The sequence below is a fragment of the Argiope bruennichi genome, chromosome 3 (genome assembly GCF_947563725.1).
Source record: "Argiope bruennichi chromosome 3, qqArgBrue1.1, whole genome shotgun sequence".
Lineage (NCBI taxonomy): Eukaryota > Metazoa > Arthropoda > Arachnida > Araneae > Araneidae > Argiope > Argiope bruennichi.
Window position 1 is genome coordinate 25,969,146 of NC_079153.1, and position 7,678 is coordinate 25,976,823.

Here is a 7,678-nt window from a genome sequence, read left to right on the forward strand (position 1 = left end):
TTTAACATTTTTACTGAGTCTATCGTGTCATACTTGGCGATTATTTTTGGCAATTAATTCACTGACATGCAACCAAAAATCGAATGTGTGTTTCAGACACATAATTCGCAACCTATTGAAACCAAAAGTATCCTGGATGGTGATTGCTGGTAGATTTGATGCTAATATAGAGAATGGTGTGATGGCTTCCTCGTTTGTAGTACCTCGAATATATGAGAGCAACTAACAATTTTTTTATGTGAGAATCTCTGATATCGTTAACAAGTGGCCATCGACTGTACAGAGTTGTCTTGAGAAACTTGGGCTTTAATCCGAAGTACTTCGAACTAAGAATGGGTTTAAGCCGAGCTGTATCGTTAGTTAAGTAGAATTAGAAAGAGTTTTGAATACTTTGTATCGCATCCATGCCATCAAACAACTAATTCAAATTTGCACTACATTACACTGGTGAAATTATATGGGGCAATCAAGGCAAAACTTAAAGTATTGACTGATCGTTTATGAATGATACTGCTTATATTTCGGTGGCATGGCATTTTATTTTTCCGTGCCAACAAAAGATAATGCATAACTTTAATCATTCATAAAATATATTGGAATTTAATGGAGAAATGTAATATCAGTCATGGAGTTCTCATTATACGACATAAATTTATTGTTTGTTGCTCGAAATTCTTTGAATGCTAAACATTACAATGATTACAGTGCAATGATATTGCACTTGGTTCAGTTTTGTTTCAATGATATTGCTGAAAGTTCAGTGCTTATATTATAATGACATTTAAAAAGAATATATAAAAGCTATTATAGAAAAAAATTCGGAAATATTTATTGATAAAGTACATAAAGTAATGAGGCATTACCTGTTTTAGTAATATTTTAAGAAGTTGGTAAATTTGAGTCCTGAATACTTCGTTCGTTGTGGAGTAAATATCAATGTGGTTTTATTCATACCTTCAAAATAAAGAGAAATATCCTTCATTAAGAAAACAAGTGAAACAATATACTTAAGAGATCAGATGGTATCATAAAACACTATCATTTAATGCTGATAACTCGCATTTTTTTATTTAAGGAAATTTTGATATTTGCACCATGTCACTGGCGAAATTTAAATTAACTGCATACCTTCCCCTTCTTGTGTACAGCCGGCCACCACTGCACAAGGCAGCATCGACGAAGCAGTATTTGTTGTGGCCGACTGTTGTGTTTATCATAACCCGTCCATAACATTGGCTAATTCATTGAACTGACACCCTCTTCGAGGAAGTTGGCTACCAGCCACAAAGTGTCCATCACTGTCCTTCATCTTCATCTTCATCTTCATGCACACCTATCAACCTGTCAAACGAAAAGCAGGCCACCATTTTAAAAAATTCTCCTCGGAATTCTCAATATTCCAAAATTCTCTTTCCACAACTATAGAAATCCAACACTTTAAAAACGTTCAAATAGTTGGTAAAAACTGTAAATTTTTATCATCATGTCCTTCGGCGTTTTAAGATTTTCTGGCACCATCGGTATTGTACTTAAGTCATCATTTTCAACTTTCAGGTTCCTTCTTAATTCTATGATTCTAATAAATTGCTATGAATTCCTTTAAATAATAGTAAACAGTACTGATTTATGAATACAGATGCATTTATTTTCTAGCATGCTTCCAAAAGATTAACCACATACCATTGGCGAACTTTAGGTTAAATCATAATGTCATTAGTGAGAATCTTTAATAAGCTAAGTTTCAAAGTTCAATAGGCCATAAAAGTAAGCGTTGAGAGAAAAATGAATATTACCAAATATCGTTCTAATAGTCTTGACGGAGCAGATATTTATTATACCGGTGTACCAGTTTCCTCTCCCCTCTTCAAAGAACAGTGATGCTAGTGGTGAGATGGGCATAAATGTTCCTTTGAAACTCCTTATTAGTCTAGAAATTCTTTGAATTCTCTCTTAAGGAAAGAATATTGAGCAGGGATTTTTAAACACTTTCTCCCCGAAGAAGCGATTTTGGCATTCTGGTTGGTTAGCTCGTTACCGGGAATCCAACATCCCCCTTTCTTTTGAACCACTTGATAAACTCTTTGAAGAAGACCGTCTATTGTGTCTGTTTTGTGCCCCCGTCTCCCGTAATGATGGATTGGATTTTTTAGCGCGAGAGCCATTTTTGGCTAAAATGTGCCAAGCATCTGGCATGAAATTCTACGAAATTAGAAAGAACCATGCATCAAAAAGGAAGTGATCATCTAAAAGGCGGTAAGATAAACGTACACAAACTCGAATAATATAAAATGTTTTCAAAAAGTTTTAAAATTTCAAAAGAAAAATTTGAGTAAAGATTTTAGCACAAAAACTGTTTAAAAAATTCAGTAAGTAAAAAGCGAGGAAGCATCAAAAGAAAATTTGAAAATTAAAGGCAAATTTGAAAGCCAAATGGTTTCTTTAAATTTTAAAAATGTTTGGATGATATTTTTCAGCCACTGTAGAGTTAATGATAATGATTTAAAAATGTGTAATCGATACGAGTTCAAACATGGGCATTTAATTAAAATGTGTTTGATATTAAAATCAACGTGACATGTTTGGCACTCTCGCCAAAGATGGGATGCCTGTGTTTGAATCGAGTATGTCCTATACGGAGTCGGATCAGCTTGATATCAATCTCTCTTATAGGAAGAATAGGCCATAATGCAATGTTAGGCTTCACGGCATGCAGTTTGTTATAGATCTTCAAATCCCATTCGTTTTGCCAAGATATTAAAATGTGATTATTGAAGCATTTCTTCACATCAGAGAATGGCAGTCACTGGTTTAGGGTAACCGATGCAGAGTTTGCAACAGTGTCCGCCGTTTCATTGCCAGTAATGCCCACATGAATCAGAATCCAGCAAAAAATGATTTGGAAGCCCTCATTAGATACGTAAAGTGTGCAGAATACGGATAGAAGTGGGGTGTACTCGACTGTGGTAGTGAGAAAGTGTTTCTAATGCACTCATGCTATCTGTATAAATTTAAATTTTCTCTGAGAAGTCTCCCGTCATGGAGAATATGGTTTACAGACGAGCGATTTTTCAACTTTTGGTGTCAATATAAAAATCTAAACTTATGAGGAGTTTCAAAAAGAACGTAAAGTCTATTTTATACCGCTGGCGGCAAGGGTTTATGAAGAGGGATTGGAAATCTGATCCACCAATATACGACAAATGTTGAATCTTCATGGAATGTCAGAAAGTGACACATAATTTTTCAATTAATAATTGCACATAACTTTTGATATTTAATTGATTTTGTGCTGTATTCGTGTTTTTTCCTATGGTCTACCAGAGTTTGAATATAAAAACGGCACTCGTATAATTCGAAATTTTATTGTTTATATAAGGATTATGTGATGATCAATACATTAGCGCATAAAAAATACAAATATTAATTACAAAACCTATGTCGTTGCTCAAAATCTACATAATTGTATAAAATTATATATAATATATTAAGCATATGATATGATCTGCAGGTTACTGTTTACGCCCTTACGAATTCACATAAATCCGCATGTAGTGACTTGCTTTCCTTAAAAAATTCAGTATTTGCCATTTGAAAACGACAGAAGAGACGGTATGGTGTAGTTCAGAATTACTAAGAGTCTATTGTAGTTATAAAATTGATATTATGATGAATGAATTTACCTCCTATTGATACTATTCCAGCAGATGTTATTAGATGAAAGTTATTCAAAGTAGTACATTGAGATTAATGTATCACTAAACTAATTTGACAATTAAGGTACATTTTATGTTTAACTTTTCAAATAACATTTACCTTTCTGAAAAATAAATAAAATCGTATTGATATTATTATGCATAAGAAACAATTATAAAAGTGTGACGGAAGACATGTCTGAGCTAATGTAAACACACTTAAATGAATCATTTTCTGTGTGATATTTTGCAACTGCAGTGACTTTTTCAAAAAAGTAAAATATTTCATCAAATAAAATGCATATTTTAGATGAGAATATTATCTGAATTACCTTGTTCAGAGAAGAAATTTTGTGATGCTTGACAGTGCCGAAGAACTCTGAAGAAAGAGTGGAGAAACCTTTAAATTTACATTATGTTAGAGTAATCACGTGGGGAATTGTTTTGATTTAATCTGAATAACTTTTATATTTATCTCTCGAGAATTTAGCGTAAATACAAGTCCGAAACATTTACAGCTTCGCGTATTCATTCAGGAAGTAAGAAACTAAATATCGCGTAGAGTGAGTTTTCTGTGCCTTCACATCGAAATTTGTAACATAAAAACTCATTTTTTCAGTATGCTAAAAAGTGAAAATATTTGGCTGAAATCTACTTTGAGGTGTACCGTCATATTCGCCAAGCATATCAAAAAGACGCTTCGATGTAATTTGATCGCATCGATTTAATGTATTATCATCATTGATTTTTAATATCATTCTGATTAAGTTAACTTTGAAATATGTAGCAACTCTGTGTCACCATGGAAACCAAACGTTTCAAACAAAAAAAAATTGCTTTCTCTTTTCGGTTTGGAAGACTTTATGTAAAAAAAAAAAAAAAAAAAAAAAAAAAAAATATATATATATATATATTACAAACAAGAGTAAATAAAATATTTTAAGCAAAATAAATAAATAAATAAATATTAATGCCAGAAATTTTTATTTATTTATTTGTTTTTTTGGTTAAAAAAAGAATTCTTTCATACCTATATGCAAGACGTTTCAATAAAATATCATATTTCAGTTTGCCGAAGAGGGAAAATATTTGGTATAAATCCCCTTTAATATCCCCTTTTATATCGCAAAAAATGCTAAAAAGACCAAGTCACCGAAATTAACCAGCAGGAAGAATTTCCACAAAACTTTCTCTTATATTTTCTAATAAATTTGTCATGACAGTTAAAGCCTTACATTGCACGGGCATACAATAATTACGAAATGCAACCCGAAAACTCTCCGTGTGTATGATGGCTGGCGCATGTATAAATCTGCCGTGGTCACAAAATTGTCCATGCCGAGAGTAATACCACTAGTGGTACTGGATCAGGGGTGATCGTTATCTGATTCAGGTCTAAATGACGATCTGTGGATGAGTGAATGAATTGCATGAATGAAGTCCACCCCATAAAAAATGTTGTGACGTGTGTGTAGCTAAGTCGTACTCTTGGACTTAGATGGCGCTACTAAAAAAACAAGAGACAAACCCTTGGCTTAAAATCACTGACTTCTAAAGCCAGTGGGCTTTTCTATGACAAGTGCCATTAGAAACAACAACAACAATGAAATGTTAAATTTTGGCATGGATTTAATATTTTCATTGAATCTATTGTACCATCCCCGGCGAGTTATTTGGCGATTAATTCCAGGCAGGCGGTTAATAATATACAACAATCGAATTTGTGTTTTAACACGTTTTTCTCAACCGATTGAACCAAAATTTGATACCAAAACTACACTTGTTGTCACAAATTCCTATACAAAATTTGATACATTTAAGTCATTGCATTTTTGAATGATTGCGTGTTTTTGAAAGAAGAGACCTACAGACAATTAATCTGTGGTTGGATCTGGTTCAAAATTTGCCATGTCTAAATTAAAGATATTAAGTATGTCTACCAAATTTTATATATCTAGCTCCTTTCGTTTTGTAATTATTATGTTAACATATTTGAACAGCCGGACAAACAGACTTCCTTTCAACAGATTTTAATCAAAATTTGATAGAAATCTGCAAATTTGGCTTAAAGACCAAGCCCCAAATTTCCACTGTTTATCTCAAAGCATTTCTGAACTATCCTTACTGTCCGTTTCTACTAAGAAATCGAAGTTTTGTGACATAATTTTCTATCCCTCTGGTCTCTGAGGCCCGATGCGCGTCCACCTAGGTTAAATTCGGCAGCCATCTGAGATGTAACGAAAAAAAAATCGTCTGTAGTTTTAATAGTGTTTTTTTAACACGAACACGTGTGTTTTCCCAGAATTCCCCCCCCCCCCTTTTTTTAAGAACTCAATATTTATTCAGAATTCTTATGTGTCTTTGAATTCATATTTGGATCTACTTAGCGATTTTAATTTGCAAATCAAAACGATATGGATTATTAAGAATGCATTTTAAATTATTTATTTTGCTGTTTTTACGAAGATTAAGTATTGCAATAAATCTCAAGATATACTTCGGAACAATATCATCAAATATTGTCCAATCCTGGTTCTTAGAACTCAAAACTAGTCACCTTTCAAAAACTTACGTTGTTGTACATAAAGCTTTGCCTATGATATATTGCGATTAAGTAGATTAATTAGAGTAATTTGGATTGGATTTTAAAAATAACTCAGCCGATTAAGAGAAGAAAAAATCTTGGTTGCGCTCTTAGATGAGTCATCCGGCTTAAAGGAAGTAGGATTGGCGTGGAGAGCTTGAAATATTTAATTCTCCCAAACTTCCTCATGAATAAGGATAGAAAAATGAATAATTAAATCAATTACCAACTTATTAAAAAGAAAAACTTCTGTATTAAAAGTGTTTTTTTATAGTTGGTTCATCAGCCACAATATGCATAGATGTGGAATCAAGATATTCGGCAATTAAGTTATGAAATCACTCACTTTCATTTCCAAAGTCATCTTTCCTCGTATTCAACTACATGACACGAAGCGTTCAGTTCTGAGATATGGAAGTGTAAACAACCCTATTCTCTTCTGCATTCCGTCATCATTATGAGATAAGCACTTCATATGACATCTAAATGTACAACTGTGTAATCGGAATGTTATTTGACTTCTGTCTGACCGATGACATAATACCTCTCTGATACCTAAATATACTACAAGATTGCGTAGAGTATATATACTTGTTCCTATCATGCGTAATCATTGATAAATTGCAACTCTTAATTGCTTAAGATCTTAAATCATACAATCGGAGTTTGTTGGATCGGACAGGAATTGAGTTGAACTGATAATATAATCTTTATTAAGCAGATCAATCGCAGCAATCATCGACTGAGTAGGAGTAATTAATCATAATAAGGAACCATCGTTATGGAAATGTTGTATTGTTGTATAGTAAATGTATCAAAGGTTTTAAAATATATTTGTTTTAGAGAGACCAGCGGGCATGGTCTCTCTAAAACGTTTTCGCATACTCCATAAAAAATGTATTATTCCAGAGGTCATCTTCCATAGCACTGACATACAATAGTTATGAAATATCCACTTTTGACGTGAATTTAGCATTTTTATTTAATCTGCTGTGTCATACTTGGCGAGGTAGTTGGCGATTTATCCGTGGCGTAATGCGGTTAATAGTATTCGGAAGCAGAATCTTACAAGGGGAGGTAGAATATATTGTCACTCAAAAGAATATCCAGTCCAATAAGTCATAGATTTAATCCAAGACTCTTCTGATGGCCTAATAGCTAATCTGACATATGGAAATAAAGTGGTTTGAGATCCGATAAGTGTTAGAACACATAGTAAGAAGTGTATCCAAACAAAAGAGGAATCTTTGTTGCAACAGAGTAGTATATAATTGCATGAGTTTAAGTGTTTACCGATAGAATTTGATGCAATGGTATATGGACTTTAAACGATCTAAGCAAACCATTCTGCCATGAAGCATGAAACTGATTATACAGCTTTTGTTTTAGATGAAGAATGATT